Source organism: Sciurus vulgaris (assembly GCF_902686455.1).
Source record: "Sciurus vulgaris genome assembly, contig: HiC_scaffold_174_arrow_ctg1, whole genome shotgun sequence".
Taxonomy (NCBI): Eukaryota; Metazoa; Chordata; class Mammalia; order Rodentia; family Sciuridae; genus Sciurus; species Sciurus vulgaris.
In genome coordinates this window covers 383276-400493 of record NW_027632879.1, presented here as the reverse complement: position 1 = coordinate 400493, position 17218 = coordinate 383276, and the positions used below count along the sequence as shown (strand labels likewise).

Genomic DNA, 17218 nt, shown 5'->3' with positions numbered 1-17218 from the left:
GCTGACTCCCTAGGGGTGGTGGCCTTCCGGTGGGGTATATTCCCTGCTAGTGGGCAGAGGTACCTTCACTTGCTGATGAATGGTCATCCAAAAGGGAAGTAGGATGTGGGCTGATGCAAGACCAGTTTGGGCCTGTGTCTCTGATTTTACAGTCCTTTTGGGAGAACCTCACCCGACAGGGAGGAGTCACCCAGTGGGGAGGTCTCGCTGGTCGGTTTTCCTCCCAGAGGTTCCGTTCAATTCACAACTACCGCCTGGGCTGGGCAGCCTTCTTCTGCAATGTTCCCAGGGACCCGGACCTACCTTCTGGGCCTGGAAGCCTCACCCTTCGCAAACGAATCTCTTTAGGCTGCCTCTCCTCAGAGAAGCTGCCTGCAGTCCTGGAGCCTTCGCTCCGCCCCTCAGTTTGTCTGTGGGGCTCTTCCACCAAGAAGCCATCTAGGACCCTGCTCTGCACTTTTCGCCTGGCTATGCGGCCCCTCCTCTGAACAGCCACCTGGAGCCCCTTACAATCGCTCCGAGTCCCAGTGACCCGCCACACACCTTTTCCTCCGGCAGCCACTTGTTGTTCCGTGCGGTCACTCTAAATCCAAGTGACCCACCACGCACCTCTTTCTCCACCAGGCAGTCACCCAGAGATCTGATGTGTCACGAGTCCCAAGAACTCACTGTGCACCTTCTTGTCCCGACTGCCACCCGTAGCCCTGGTGCAGTCACTTCAAGCCCAAGCACCCCGCCGCGCTCCTCCTCCTTCTCCAGACAACCCCCCTGTGTTCAGGAGCGGATGCTCTGGGACCAAACCACTCACCATGCTGTTCCACCGGATAGCCGCCCAGAGCCCTGGCACAGCTGCTCCAATTCCAAGCGATGTGCCGAGCCCGTATTTCTCCTTCTCCTCTGGGCAGCCCCCTGTGTTCAGGGATGGTCGCTTTCAGTCCAAACAGCTCACCGAGCACCTTCTCCTTTGGGCAGCCTCCCAGAGCCCGGGTGGGTTGCGCCGAGTCCAAGCGCTGTGGTGAACAGCCACCTCTCCAATGCTCCCAGTTGTCTGCGATCACTGCTTCGGCGGGGGGAGGGGCGTCTCGCCGGCAGCTCTACTTCAGAAAGTTCCCTGCTTTCGGGGCTACCGCCCCTTCCGGGATGCCTGCCCAGTGGGAAACACTCACCTGGCTGCTTTGAGTTGGTCCCAAGTCTCTCAATATCTCCTCTTCTTGAGTCCTGAGTCCACGCTGCTCCTCCAGATAGCCGCCCGGAGCCCTGGCGCAGCTGCTCCAAGTCCAAGCGACGTGCCGAACCCGTATTTCTCCTTCTCCTCTGGGCAGCCCCCTGTGTTCGGGGGTGGTCGCTTTCAGTCCAAACAGCTCACCAAGCACCTACTCCTTTGGGCAGCCTCCCAGAGCCCAGGTGGGTTGCGCTGAGTCCAAACGCTGTGGTGAACAGCCACCTCTCCAATGCTCCCAGTTGTCTGCGATCACTGCTCCAGTGGGGCGAGGGGCGCCTCACCGGCAGCTCTACTTCGCAAAGATCCCTGCTTTCGAGGCTACCGCCCCGTCCGGGACTCCTGCCCCATCCGGGACGCCTGCCCAGTGGGAGACACTCCCCCGGCTGCTTTGAGTTGGTCCCAAGTCTCTCTATATCTCCTCTTCTTGAGTCCTGTGTCCTGGAGCAACACGAAACACAGCCACCCTCTAGTCCGCCATCTTGAATCCCCCCTGAAAAAAGTATCTTACCCAAGGTCACACAGGTCTGATCAGCCCTCCTCCATGGGACAGCCATACAAGGCTGGGGGCACCGTGGAAGCCTTAGGGTAAGGAAGCTGATGGGGGAAACTACCGGTCCTCTGTCAGCCTCCCCTTGTCAACTCTGCAGAGCTCTAGGCTGTCCTGGGACAGACAGAAGCAGATGCCACCTGCTCACATGGCTCTGGCTTTGCAGATCAGGAGACCTGCTGCCAAAACATCTTCCCAGAAATTCTGGAAGAGAACTCTGCAAAGGGAAGAGGCAGAATTCTTGCAGTGGAACAGTGAGGCATGCATGGCAATCCCATGGACATGAGCAGGGCCTTTCGATCCCTGTTGGATGGAAGGAGCTTGTGTCAGGACCCCATGGCCTGAGTCACCTTTTCTGTCTCCCAGACCTTCCTGCCTGCCCCCTTCTGTCTCTCTTTCACCCCTGGCTCCTCCCTGCCAGTTACCTTCCTTGATATGGCCACACCACAGCTGCCAAGTTTACCTGTACATCATTTACATCATCAGCAATGAAGAATTTAATGTGGTGATAGAATAAGGACAAGGGCCTAGTAGCTGTATTAGTTGTCTACTGCTGCCACCATCTGAGCCCTCTGCCAGTCCTTCTGATCTCCTTCCTTTATGAAGAAGGACAGCACATGGTTTGATCTGAGTGGTTTTACAGGTCTATCTCCTGCCTCTAGAAGTCTGAGACTCAGAATGGGTTCTTTCCTTTTCATTCTCTCTCTTCCTTTTTGGTTCAAAGTGGTCGAGTTAGTTTGTTTCTGCTGATCTCATGATCTCAAAAACCTTGTGGGTTTCCTATGTATATCATGGAACCCCACTCCATCGGACAAGAGGCTCCTCCTCAGATCATCCCTGGGGCTGGTCCTGGCTCCCACTGAGATGGGCAAAGGGATCAGCAAGTCCCACCCACATTCCTTCAAATAGCCCTCTGGGTGACTGGCACTGTGACTTCTGGGCCATGCTTGGGCACTTGGAAACTACTTGGAAATACCCCTGGCCTTCTCTCCAGAACACAGGTCCTCCCAGTGAACTGGCCACAGCCCCAGCACCTTCTGCAATCTGGACAGGCTGATACTTCCTAAATCCTTCAAGTCTTAGTTCCCTTTTGCTTAACAGTTCTCTGAATCAATCAATCAATCAACCAATCCTTTGATCTCACTCTCCTCTCACCTTTTTACTATAAGAGGCAAGAAGCACCCAGTCACAGCTCAGACACTAGCTGAAGTAGGAAAGTGCATTGCTGGTAAGTTCTGCTGCATAACTGCAGAATACAATTCCCCTAGGCTTTGGCCACTGGGGGACAAGAACCCCCTTTCCTGACTTTCCAAACCCATGCTCCCCATTTCTCCTGGGCCTCTTTGACCACACCTCTAGCATTCCCATGGCTACTGTGGCCTCTGTGTGCTGGCTTAGGCATCTCTGTGGTGACCTGCGCTTCCTTGCATTTGCCTCCTGTTTCCTTGGGACCAGTCATGGGCAGGACCTTCCACACCCCATTCCTACCAATGGTCAGTTCCAGGCAATCGTGTGCCCCAGAATTCTTCCAAATCCTGCCCACCCCCCCGACTCCATGGTCCTTCCATGTTTTCAGCTCTTTGCTACAGTGGCATCCCACTCCTGGTTCCAAATTGGTATGTTTTCACTGTTGCTGTGAAAAATTCTCACATGGTGGTTGAAAACTATACCTCTTTCTCTGATGGCCCTGGAGGTCAGAAACCTACACTGAGCCTCACAGGGTTGAATCAGGATGCTCACAGGGCTGGCTGCTGCTGGAGGCTCCAGAGGAAAGTCCATGCCCCACCCCTTCAGCTGCTGGAGGCAGCCCTGGACTCCACAGGCTCAAGGCTGCAGCCTCCAGTCTCCTCCATGATCACCTGACCTCCTCTCCTAACTTGGACTCCTGCTTCCCTTTCAGAAGGAGCCTCCTGGTGAAATTGGCATCACTGCTGGGCATGGTGGTGGCACACCTGTAATCCCAGCAGCTCAGGAGGCTGAGGCAGGAGGCTCTCAAGTTCGAGGACAGTCTAAGCAACTTAAGGAGAAATAAATTAAATTTGGGGACAGTGAGATGCTCCAGATGACCTCCCCATGTCAGGCTCTCCTGGCATTCCAAGATCCCACTACACTGAAGTCACATTCAAGGTCCCGCACGGACCTCTTCTAGGAACCACAATTCAGCTCATCACAGGGGGAAATGCACCAGATTACGAGCTGGTTACCAGGGCTAGGTAGGGGGTGGGTGAGGGTGAGGGACAGAAGAGGGGCAGAGGCCAGGGAGGACAGGGAGGGCAGCTGGAGGAAAGAAGGAAACCCTGTTCTCCATGGCAAGGAAAAAGCTGATGGGGTTAGAAACAGCTCATGCATGATGCGCCCAGTCACGTCAAATGAAATCTACATACAATTACTCATGTTTGCGGGTGCAAGTGAGTTTACAGAGAGGAACGAGAATGAACGGTTCCCTGCATGTGGCTGACACTGGGATGTGGGGTCCAGTCCTTCTATTTTTTTGTATTGCCTTGATTTCCTTTTTCTTACAATCAGCATGTAATTATTTACGTAATTTAAAAATAATACAAGTATTTTAGGTGACAAATAATGTTTTTAAAAATTGTTTTAAAGAAAGAAGATTAGATTCTCCATCCCAAACCTGTGCAAGAGAGGGTCTGATTGGCCCGCCTTGGGTCAGTGATTAACCCAATCCCAGCAGCCTGGGAGGCAGAGTCCCCTGGCCCCAACATGGCCACCAGTCACCTTCCACATCAGAGGATGAGAGAATGGGAAGTTCCCAGAGGGGGAATATCAGTTACTCAGGATTAGGGGTTTCATTAGAGAAGACCTGTGTGTGGGCGATGATCACAGCATGACTTTGACGTTCCTATGACAAGAGAGGGCCTTGGTCTTTGAGGGCCACTGAAATGGCCAATATGGTACCCACAAGGGGTGCAGCTGAGCCAGAGGTGGGGAAAGGGTGGGAGATGGGAGACAAGAAGGGAGAGAAGAAAGATGGGAGCTGTTGAGAGGGAAGAGGGAAACCGAGGTTAGAGGCGGAGAGAAGGGGAGGGCTGTCCAGGCCGAGCCCTGAGTAAGTCCCAAGAGAAATGCTTCCAGGAACCTTGTCCTGGCCCTCTCTGGGCACCAGCCTCCCTCCTGCAGAGTTTCAGAAGGACAGTGTCCAGTCCCACTCTATCTTATCAGTGGGTGACCTGGACCAAGTCATTTAGCCTCTGGGTCTCAGCTTCGAAGTGATGGCAACAGTGCTTGCTTCCCAGAGGGTCCTTGGAGGACTCTGGCGATGACATAAAGGTCACTGTTGCCTTTAAGAACCATGACATACTCCAAGTCCGGAAAACAGAGAGTTGGCATCTGGGGCCTCAGTGCAAAGAAGGCCCCTGGAGAGTGGCCAGGACTTGGAGGTGATGGCTGCCTCCCAGGGACGTGTGAGGACTGAATGGATGTAGGCAGATGTAAAGCTCCTAGGACGTGTCCTGACAGCTGTCCTGTATGTCACAGAGAAGGGGGAGGGGTGGGGAGAGGAGAAACAGGACAGAAAGACCCTCCTGAGCAACAGCAGGAGGGAGGGATGGGAAGGAGGGAGAGGAAGAAAGAAGGAAGGGCAGGGGCGGGAGGGTCTTGCAAAGGCAGGACAGGAGCAAGAAGAGGGAACAGGTTGCCAGGGAGGCGGAAACAGAGGCCAGGACAGAGGATGAGAGCCAGCGCGGGGCTCTCCCTCCTCCTCTGTCACTTCTGACCCCTCTGTTCCCACTGCACCTTTAATGATCACCCCCCTACAGCTTTCACCCTCTGCCATGACACCAGGTGCCCATGCTGCCCAGCGTGTCCCCTACCTGCCACCTGGGCCCTCTGTGGGGTGGTCACTGCCTCTATAGCCATCTGTCTCTGAGCCATCTAGATCCTATCATCCCCAAGTACCATCAACCATGCCAACCCTCTGCTGGCCCCACCAGCCTCCACTGGGTCCCCTATCGGCTCATCAGAACTATAAATATCCTGCTGTCACCTGCTATCTGTCCACCGCCCCTCCTGCCTGGGTCCACAGCAGCAGGGACCGCAAAAAGAGACCTTATCCCTAAGTAGGAGCCAGTACCTGCCAGGGAAGAGCCGGGTCAGACTCTGCCGCAGCGACCCCAGGGTGCAGTTCTGGGTTGTGGTGGAGGGGGACACACAAGAGGGCCATCAGCACCCAGCTGTCTGCCTGCACCCTGGCTCAATATTCCTTGGAGTGGATCCATCCACGCTGGGTGATGTATAGGTCCATCAAAGCGCCACTGGAGTGGATCCTGGACCACCTCCTCCTCGCCACCCTGGCCCCTCTGGCAGGAGGAAGTGTGTCATTCCAGCCAAACAGTTTTCCTAGGCTCTGCCCTGCAGTGCCCAGGGCCCGAGACCTCAGGTCAGGGTCAGCTGCAGCAGTCACGGGAGGGTGGTGTCTCCCAGGTCCTCCCCTGGTCACTGGGTCATGCCACACGCAGGAGGGTGTGCAGGTCAGATCAGGGACAGGCACACCTACGTCTGCTGGGCACTCTGCTGTATGTGGGATCCAGGGATCAATGGGAGACAGATGCAATAGTTTGAAGAGGAAGACAGGGTGTGTTCCAAAGCCAGTAAGGACAACAACGGCAGAGCCAGGCGAGGGCATCACTGTGCACGTGCTTCACATACACAGTAGAAATGGCCACGGTGATTTCTGGACTTACCCACAGAGTGCTGCGGAGGATGGACTGGATGCAGCCGCGGGCATGGAGCCTGGCACTTGGCAGGCCCCCAGCAGTGAGAACCACCAGCTGGAGACAGGAGGTCACATGCATGTCCCCACCCGTCCCTGGGCATGTGCTTCCTGCCATTTGCTTCCGTTTCCTCACCAGCAAAATGGGCGGAAGCCAGGAAGCCCCCACTGGGTTCCCAGGTGGAGGAAGCTGACTGACTAGCATGCAAAGCCACCACACCTGTGTCCCACACAGCCTGTCACTGCGAAGTGCATGCTCTTTCCCTGGGGGTCATGGCAGCTCCTACCCTGAGTCTCCCCAGGACAGTTTTTCCTGAGCTTGAGCTTTCTGCCCGGGAAGTGGCATAGCAGCATCCCCCTCCTGGAGAGGAGTGAAAGAGATATGCTCCAAGCGCCAGGCTGGGCGTGGTGCTTAGCAGGCTCTCGGTGTCCACGCGATGACCAGTGCAGGTGTCACTCATTTCTGTAACCAAAACCAACATTGGAATAATCAAGGTGGTGGCTTCCCTGACCTCCAGAGGTTCATCAGGACATATTTCAGGGAAACTACTGCATGTCACCATGCTGTAAATAGAATGAATGTTCGCCCCTCCAGTCCTCTTGGGGTGGAGGGGGCTTCTGCCACTGGCCAGCCTCTTCCCTTATATCCACGTCCTAGGGCTTCCATAACAAAATACCACAAACTGGGCAGCCTAAAGTAACAGAAATGTATACTCCCATGGTTGTGGGGGGAACAGGTCCAAGGTCAATGTGTCAGTATACTTGCCCCTTCTGGAAGCTCTGAGGGAAAATTTATTCTCTGCTCTTTCCATTCTCTTTTATTTCCTGCTTTCTTCCTTTCTCTTCATTTCTGTGCTCGGAGGACAATGGCAGGCACAGGAGTGCCATCTCCCTTCTGAATCGTCCGGCTGCCCAGTGGCCCTCTTACTAAGATTGTTTCCTGGCAACTCCCTGACTTTGGTGGACCACCACCTGGGACTCCCTTTTGCTGGAAGTTGGGCCTCTGGGGGCTCCCTGGAATGCACCTTCACAGCCAGCTCACACTCACCAGCATGGCCTAGAGAAGCTGCAGGCAAGGGGCAAGGTTTTCTCTCACTTGAGTGACAGCAGCGATGGCCGAGAGGGCATAATGGTTGTGGGCTTCTGGGCTAAATGCAGAGGCACCTGGAACCACTCCCCAGGCCTTTACAATCTCCATCCAGGCACAGTTGGGTCTAGGTCACAGAAGTCAGTTCAGGGCAGGAGAGATGGGCTTTCTGTGCCTCCAAAATGCAGAAGGGACCGTGGGCTTGGGTCAGTCCCTGAGGGCTCTGACTGGTGGCTCCTGTGCCTGCTGCTCCTTTGAGTTGCTCAGCCCTTCGAGGTAAGAATGTGGAGAGGGAGACCCTCTCACAGTGTTTCACGGAGTTCCTGCCACCCAGTGTGCACGGTGTGAAAGGAGGGACAGCATGGGGCAAATAAGACTTTCTCTTGAAAGAGACTCTAGTTGTGTTGGTGAGAAGTAGGAGAGGACATGGCGGGGGGCCTTGCTGTGCAGGGCTGCATGCAGAAGCAGCCATGTGAAGGGCACATGGAGGTCCACTCTGTTCTCAGGCTGCCCGCCACCTGCAGGCCCCACCTGCTCCTTCTTCATGGCATAAGGTAAAAACAAGTCCCTCCTTCATGTTTGTCCTGTCAGCTTCCCTCGCTGGGTGCATAAAAGGACTGGCACACCCTCTTTTCAAGTGTCCTGGGGTGGGGGATCATGATTCTAAAAGGTGTATAAATAACGTATTTGTATTCCTTTCTCTACCTTTATACACAAATGGGAGCACACAAGAGCACATTATGTTCTACAGGAACGTTCATTCCAAAGCCTCATGAGAATTCATCCTCCCTTCATTTCATCATGACCACATGGATTAATTTCCTCGAATGCGTATACTGTAATATATCTAATCAAGTCTATGATGCTTAGTTTTCCATTTTGACATTTTAAATAAGCAGTGGTGGCTGGAAACTTGCAGCATTTAAAGTCTACTGCCCAGCAGAAGCAGTCCTGACAACCATGTGCATGCATTTGTAAGAGGGCAGAGGCCGGTGGTGCCTTTCCAAAAGCAGGTGACCATGATGCCTCTCTGGAGCTGTGATTAGCAATTCTTTAAACTGAGCACCATTTCAATGGACTCATTCATGTCTCCTTTGCTATGACTTGAGCACTTATAGACTTTGAATGTTTCCTGTTGAGTTGGAAATCTCTTTTTTAAAAAATTGATTTATAAGAGTTCTATCTGAAGAAAATAACTTTTTTTGTAATCTAAATTGCAAATATTCTTTCCAAAGCATTCTTTATCTCTTTTGTTTTGTTTGGGGTGGTGTGCTTCACTCAAAATCATTCTATACTTGTGGAATCAACTTGATCAGTCTTTTCCCAGTTGTTGTCATGTTAGAAGACCATTGGTTTATTTGCTATTTTGAAATTGCTATCAGCCTGAAGTAAGACTGGTCCTCAGGAACCCCTTGACATGCACATCTTGTATTTATAGCCAGAGAAGAGGAAGTGATGTAAAGAAAAGGGAAGTGAGGTGTAGACACCATGATCGGTTACAGCAGGCATCTGTCACATTTGAACACAGTTGTTCAGCTTCTGATTGTCTGAGATAGCTTGTTACAAGAGTAGGTTGGGGTCTGTTCACACACCAAGTTAGTTACAGTTCACAACTCATAGAGAAAGTTTTAGGCCAAACTTAAGGTAGGTCCAGAGGCAGCTTTAGGCCAAACAACTCAGTTTAACAAAGAACTTACATTGATCTCATTTTGAAACTGTTTTTATAGCTTATCCCATTAGCTTTGAGACTTTTTTTATTGTGCCTGTGATTCTGATCCTCTTGGAATTTAACCTGGTGAAAGGGGGCTGCTGGCTTCCCAACTGTCTCAACATCCCTGGTTAAATGGTTTGACTTTCCTTCACTTACAGAAATGACACTTTGTCATGATCTAAGTTCCACTACTAATTCTGGTCTGTTTCTAGAATTTCAAACTATCACTGATCTCCTATGCAGGTGCCACCCACAGAACTAGTCACTAGACCTTCCTGGTGTGTTTGACTGTGCCAGGACAGATCACTTCACTCGTGTTTTTGGTATTTGTTTATTTAAATGATATTCTTAGCTAATCTCAGGTGTTTATTTTCCCACACAAATTACCTTATCTTGTCCCACCCCCACCAGAAAAAGAGTCTTCCAGTATTTAAAAAAAATTTACAAGCAGAGTAGGCATCTCTGTAATTTATACCTTATCCTATTTAAAATACACTTTTCAGTTATTGTTTACTTCAATCCCAAGAAGCAAGAAAGACTTGCTCGTAAATTGTTCCTGTGCATTCCATCATTTTTGTTTCTGTCATGTGAGGTCTCTTGTTTTTTTCTTGAACCTCTGTGCGTATCTTCTGCTTCTAAGGCACTGCCTGGGGATGCCATTGGTGGACAGCCACCGCAGATCTCAAAAGCAGTGATTTCTGGCCATCTTTCATACCCTCGTGTTTTCTGAACTATTTTGTTTGTTTATTTATTTAGTGGTGCTGAGAAGTAGCCAGGACCTGTGCATGCCAGGCCAGCACTCTGCACTGAGCTACCCTCTCTTCAACCTCTCCCATGCCTGCCTGAGCAAATCTTCTTTGTGGCTGCAGTGGTGGATTTGTGTGGTCTGCCCAGGATGCTTCCCTCTTTCTCAGGTCTGATTGGAAGTTGTGGCCACCCCAATAGCCATGGGGAGGTCTGCTGCTCACTGATGCACCCTTGTCCCTAGAGAATGAGGCTCTTACTCCCAAGCAGGGTCCCTGCGTTTCTAGGATCTCAACCTCTATTTAAGAATAAGGATGTGCATGCATCTGGCATGGACATCGACTTCCTGGCTCTCACCCGTCTCTGCTGTCTTCTCCGTAAACCGTGCTATCCCCTGTGCAGCCCACCAAACGAATCACAGGGCCAGCACAGAGCACCTGACCTGGCTGTGGCCAAGCTGCCCAGCCACCGGGCATCAAAACATGAGAGGAGAATGGAGCCCACAGGGGTAAGGGAAGGAGCCCTCTGAACTGCGCCAGGTACCCACCCAACACAGGCCTGGGGTGCTGTCCCCTGGACTCTGCTGTCCTTGGCCACAGGCATCCTGTCTTACACCCCTCTTCGTGCCCTCTGTCATCTTGGGGAAGAGTCCTAAACCTACTTTTCCTCCCATAACTCAGGCTGTTTCCTGGGGTTGGAGGCTGGGAGCCCACCATTGCTTGGGTCACCTATCCTCCCTGGGAAGAGCCCAGTCTCGACTCCTGCTCAGGCATCTGAACCTCAAGGATGCCTGCAGAAAGAGGGGAGATGAAGCCCTCGATGGAGAGCTGGCAGGCAATCCTGTTAGCCCACCCATGGCAGAGCCCAGATGGCTCCTCCTCCACCACCACCAGGACAACCAGGATCAGCGCCTCAGTGAAGGTCAATGTGGATTACAAATGTCTCTGGTCAGAGAGGAAAGGACACTTAATTCAAAGAACTTATCTGAAGCTCAGGGCAGAGGGCAACCAAGAGCTCCTGGAAGTGTGGTCTGACCTCCAGGAGGTAAGGCATGTGTGCTCTGTGGGGAGATGGGCCTCACCTGCGTGCGGTTATGCCAGAAGGTTCTATGATGCGCTCATTTTGGTGTGAACAGGGGTCTTGTGTTCACAGTGGGGTTTTACCTCCAGAGCTGATGTCATAGAATGTTGGCTATTTTCTGTTCCTTCAGTCACCACATTGTTAAGGTGAGGAGCCCGAGACCCAGTGAGGATGGGCTTGGGTTTATGGAGTGTAATCCGTAGAGGTGGAATGCATCTCGTGGTTTTTATTCCAAAGGGAGACTAGGACATAAACAAGTACATAAACAAGAACCACCAGTACTAGGAAAAATTGGGTGGTACAAAAAGAAAAGTCACAAACTGAATCCAGGGGCTCTTGAAATGTGTCTAGCAGGAGTGAAAAGCTGGGCTAACTCTGTGCTTTCTTTGACAGAAGAGAGAATAATGAAGTGCTAATGAGGTTTGGAAGACACCCAGATGGTCAGTGGACAACTTGGAAGGGGCCTTCCAGAAAGGAGGGAATGTGATCCATCCAGGTGAGCAGCTCCACAGGTCAGGAGAGTAGAGGTGGGGAGTCTTCTCCATGGGTAAAGGCCAGCTATAAACCTCCACTGGCAGGAACTGTCACCCTCTCCAGTCTATGAGTTTCCCTCTAGGTGACAAAACTGTGTTCAAAAGTCTTAAACAAAATCTTCACGAGCGCCTTTCCTGTAGCTCAGGTGGTTCACTTGGGAGAGCTTCCCAAATGTGCCTTCAAAGAAATGATGTTTGAGGTGATGGATATGCCAGTTATCCTGATAGGCTCATTACCCATCATATAAATGTAGTGGAATGTCATTCAGTGCCCCATAAATATGGAAAAGTATGATATGTGAATTAAAATAAATTTTTAAGAAAGTATGCTAATAAGTCCGAACATAATTGTTTTTATTTTTCATGCTATTTTTGGAGATCTCCAAAATGTTCTTTAAAACCCAAACACACTTGCTTTACTGGTTTCCATTAGTGCATTCTGTCCTTCCTGAGATAAAGGGCTGTGGGCTGGTCAACCCGCAGCTTGGAGAGCAAGACTTCTCTTCCCCAGGAACCTCCACCTCCTGGAATGAGGCGTTTGGGGGCGGTTCCCACCACCTTGAGCTCTTTTCCAGGCGCTGCCACCCGGGGGTTGGAGCCCCACCGCTGCCCAGGCGCTCCCCGCGATCAGTGCGGGTACAGGAGGGAGGGAGTCTGGCAACGGGATCAGACCTCCTTCCTCCACTTGGGAATGGTGAGTCGGATACTTGGATACAGAAACCGTCCCCCTCAAGGTGCAGCGGGAGTCGGCAGGGTGGGGGCGGCCGGGGGCGTGGCCGCCGCGAAGCTGGGCGGGACGGGGTGCGCTGGGCGAGCTCCTCCCACTGCGCTCCCGGAACTCCGAGCCTGTGTACCAATGAGTGTGTGGTTCCCGCTTTACCGCTGCCGCCGCCTCCTGCGGAGCGAACTGGGCCAGGTGCTGCTGGTGGCAGGCGATGTGAAGCGGCTCCCCACAGTGCAGCCGGATCGCCCGGGATGTGGCTCAAGTCCGAGGAGGTGCTGGTGAAGTACCCTGAAGCTCTGGGTGGCCCAGAGGAGCAGCGGATACCTCTTGCCACAGCGGCGCCGCGGGCACGGCGAGGGGATCGGTCACCTCACCGGTAAGGGTTTGGCGGGGGTGGGCCGGGCCTGGGGTCTCGCTCCTTGCAGCACCCGCCGTTCCCAGCCCGGGTTTGGGACCCGGAAACCTGGGAGGCGCCTCTGCAGCCTGCGGGGCTGAGAGGGGCTCAGGTTGGTGGGGACGCTGCTTGGGCGGCCGGGCGGGCTGCGCGAGGTTCGCCGGGAGCGCTCCTCCGGCTGCGCGTGCGGAAGTGCGACCGCTCAGCACCCGCGTGTCTGCGTTTCCCGCGCAGCCGCTGCCGCCGCCTCCTCCTGAGCGAGCTGGGCCACGTGCGGCCTTGACCCTGGCTACGTGAAGCGGCGGGGCACCAGAAGAAAGGGAAACAAGCCCGACGAGGTGCTGCTGAAGGACGCCCTGAAGCGCTTGGTGAACCAGTGGAACAGCGGCTCCTTCATCCTAGGGCGGCGTGGCGGGCACGGCGAGGGGGGCGGTGGCCTTAGCGGTAAGGGGCTCGCGGGGGGTGGCCGGCCTCAGCTCCCAGCCCGGGGCTGAGTCGCAGGTGGGGATTTCTTGGGAGACGCGGGGTCAGGATGGCCTTGCCTCGGGTTTGTTTTCCTTTCTTCTGCATTTCTCTGCCTTGTCAGTGGTGTCTACTCCGCGCACCCCCCCCCCCCACCCCGCCCAAGTTACAGCCGGCCTTTGCTGGAGTGTTGGAAAGCAGTCGTCATGTTATCCTTCTGCCCTGCAGCTCTGCTATGCTTCTTAGTTCCTTACGTTTTTCTTGATTCTTTATTTTTCTAAAGAAAAGCATGTCATCGTTGAAGAAAGTTTTATTTCCTTAAATGGTATTATCAAGTTAGACAAGTTCTTGATTCCTCGTTTGTTATTTTTTTTCCTTTAATCATGAATGGGTGTTCCATTTTTGTCAAATACTTTGTGTATCAATTGGAATTATTTTGTGATCCCCCCCCCCACTTCTATATTGATGAACTTTCGAATGCTGGACCATTGTTGCATACTTGGAGCAAGTCCCACTTGGTCATGAAGTATATTTTCTTTTATATGTTGGTGGATCCTGAATGCTGGCGGAATTTTTTGTGATGTGAACAATTGAAGTCAGGGAGTTGGGCATACTAGGCAAGCACTCTGCTACTGAGCTACATCCCTAGCCCCACCCTTTTCCTTTTCCTTTGTGTGACTGTGACATGGGTGTCTTGTGGGCCTTGGTTTTCTTTTCTTCTTTCTTTTTTTTCTTAAATCCATTCTGAAAATCCCTGGGTGTTTTTGGTTGGTGTATTTAGGCCATTCACATGTAAAGTGATTGTTGTCATTGTTAGATGAATCTCTGAGCTATCTCCCCAGCCTTGACATGGTTTTCTTGTGGGCCTTGGTTTTCTTTTCTTCCTTTTTTTTTTTTTCTTAAATCCATTCTGAAAATCCCTGGGTGATTTTGGTTGGTGTATTTAGGCCATTCACATGTAAAGTGATTGTTGTCATTATTATGGTATATAAACAACTTATTACTTATAAGTGTATATACATAATAAGAAGTGAGGAAATCATCTTCCATGTGTGTTTTGCTATTCTGCTGGGACTTGGCTCTTTGCAGTTTACTGTAGCTGAAGGTACCAGAGGCCTCACATTCCTCCATGTCCCTGGTTGTGTCTCTTCTCTGTCCCTGGGTTCAGAACTTCCCAGCCTCCCTGCTCTTTGAGCTGTCATGTGCTCTCATTTATCCTGGAGCTTTTGCTGTTGGCAAGGGGGAGGGTCCTAGAATCATCAATCAATCTCAGTCATCAGTGGACGTGTGACCCTGGCCTGTGACCTTCCCAAGTGTTTTCTAGCCACTTCCTCCCACCCCTGTGGGGACAGGAAAGCCAGAGGGGACACAGGAGCCAGAGAAGGCCTTTGCCCAGCTGTGGTGAGGCCCTGAGGATGCCTCATGGCCTTATTCTTCCCATGTACAGAGAGCTGGGCAGGTGTCCCTGGGGTCTTTCAGTGGGAACTGGTGGGGTTCTGGTGAGAACACCTGTGCTGCCTTGGGGTTCCTTAGGATCTCAGCACCAGGGCTTTCTTATTCTCTTTCAGTCAGGCCCCTGCAGAGTCAGACTCAGGACTCAAGTGTCCTGCAGTTCATGACCTCAGCACTGGGGGAGCAGGTCCCAGCTGTGTCCCTCAGATTACCTGTGCCACTTTAGCTTTTGGGGTTATGTTTTGACCTGTGACCTCAATTCTCTGATGAGTCCAAGAAATGCCTGTGATTTGCAGTCTGCTTGGCCTCTGCTTGTATTTATGGGAGGGGTGCTTCCCAAGTTCTTTGCATGCTGGAACTGAAGCTGGAAGTCCCCTTGTGGCTTTTTGATTGCTGCCCTGCCCACCTGCCCACCAGTTGAATGGTCCGGGTTGACACAGACTTCCTGACCTTCTCAGAAGCATGTGAGAGAAATCCCCACTCTGCCTCAAATCTTGGCACCCCTCTGTGGCTGTCCAGGTGCTGTACACCCTCCCTGTTCTCTTCTTTCCATGTCACCTAGAGTCCCCCAGGGTGCTGTTACAAAGTCTGCATGGGTTCTGTCAGAGATGTCTGGGAAGCGCCTCCTGGGATAGACTCCTTTCTAGTCTTCCTCCGTGTCTCCACGGAGGATTTTTTATCTATGCTAGACAAACATGGCTTTTCACCGGTCTTTTGAAAACACAGCCTTAAGTGCCCTTACCCCAGCCTGCTGTTTTCTTCCACTGAGCTCTGCTAAGCTGCCTGTGGGTTCTGTATTGTGTCAGCTCTCCATCTAGCAGACACAGGACAGCCTTCCTGTCCCCCGCTCCGTTATCTGACACCAAATAATGAACCCTTAAAGGGTCAGGGGACTAGCCAAAGAATAATTGCTGTAAAAACACATGTCCTTCCTTCTGCTGGGGAAAGTCATCCCGTAGGGCAGGTGAGGGAGGTGTAGGTTCGGGTCATCTAGGAAGAGGTTGTACAGGGTGAGCAGGGTGTCTCTTGGCTGTGGAGGTTGGCAGCAAGAGAGGGTTGATGTGCAAGTAAACATATCAAGGGGGAGTGGAGGCTGGGCTTGTCTGTTGGAGAAGAGAGCTGTGAACAAGGAAAGAAGTAAGAATGAACACGGAGAGTGGGTCGCAGGAGGCTGTGAACTCAGTTTTTCTGTATGTAGATTATGTATACATACACACATTGCATTAGAGTTGTGTATGCCTGTGTGCAAATATATGCGTCATATGTATACACACAGACCCCATTCGCAATGAGCTTCCAGATACCAGGTTTTTATTTTTATTTTATACCAAGGATGGAACCTAGGGCCACATACCAACTGATCCACATTCTCAGCCCTTTTTATTTTTTTTTATTTTAAGCCACTGTTGTGCTAAGTTGCATAGGGCCTCGCTAAGTTGCTGAGGCAGTCATTGAACTCACAATCCTCCTGCCTCAGCCTCCCAAGCCACTGGAATGCCAGGTGGCTTTTGTGTAGCAATCCTCTTGAAAAGAAATAGAATTTATGGGAAAAATGTCCCATTTCAGGGCTGGTGCAGGGAGAGTACGAGACGATGTTGGAATATTTTATTGTGGCAGAGACTATGAAAAACCATGAGTACATGTCCAAAGGACACAGAACCCAGCTTGAAGGGATTCCTACCTGCCAAACCTGGGACAATTAAATCATCCGAGTAAATAATAGTAATGAATTCTTACTCTTTGAAGAAAAGCAGGAAAGATGAGACCATACCGATAAAAGTGAACAAATTGAAAGTTTGAGGAATGGGAAATTTACATAACTACATTATTTGTCTGTAGGAGGCTTGTGAGTTACAAGGGAAAAAGGAATAAGTTCATGGTGCAGAGCCCAAGCAGCCACTAACTTAAGAGACCAAGTGAACAACACCAGGAGTGGAACAAGTTGAAATTGTGTCCACCTGAGAGGATGTGATGCATAGCATTCCTTCTGTGAGGCTGGCCAGAGACTTTAACCTGAATCTAATCAGCATCAGGAAAGCCAAAACTGGGATTTGCTGCAGAAGTAGCCACTAATCTTTGAAACTGTCAAGCTCAAGGAAGTCAAAGGTGTGTTAAGAGAAGTAATAGTTCAAGGCAGTGGGTGATTCTGAACAGGTGCAATGTGGTAGAGTCACAAGGCAAGCAGTTCTCAACTCCTGTGGACTGGATTAGTGCCTTTGTTTCTACAGTGGTGCAAAAGCAACCTGTGTTCAGTAGAAACCATACATGCATTTTTTTAAAATAATTTTTTTGGATGTTAATAGACCTTTATTTTATTTGTTCACTTTCATAGGGTGTTGAGGGTGGAACCCAGTGCCTCCCACATGCCAGACAGGTTCTGTGCCACTGATCCCCAGCCCGAGGCCCCATATATGCAGTTGTGAATTTGGATCTTTTCCTGGGGATGTGCTCTTGTTCACTCTGATGTGGGGCAGGCCCCAGCCAGCCTGTGATCATGAGGGCCATCGAGTGACAGAGTGCCCTGCTGCCAAGG

The 17218-nt window shown here is 51.6% G+C and overlaps 1 long non-coding RNA gene across 2 annotated transcripts; it reads left to right on the top strand.

Moving 5' to 3' along the window:
- The first annotated feature begins 12589 nt into the window (after positions 1-12589).
- Positions 12590-17212, top strand: LOC306652298. 2 transcript variants are annotated; one of them, XR_013761351.1, is made up of 4 exons: positions 12590-12753; positions 13006-13215; positions 16525-16791; positions 17018-17212. It is a non-coding gene; the product is annotated as an uncharacterized lncRNA (long non-coding RNA). The 2 variants fall into 2 exon arrangements; XR_013761352.1 differs by lacking the exon at positions 13006-13215 and having other exon boundaries at positions 17018-17209.
- The last annotated feature ends 6 nt before the right edge of the window (positions 17213-17218 follow it).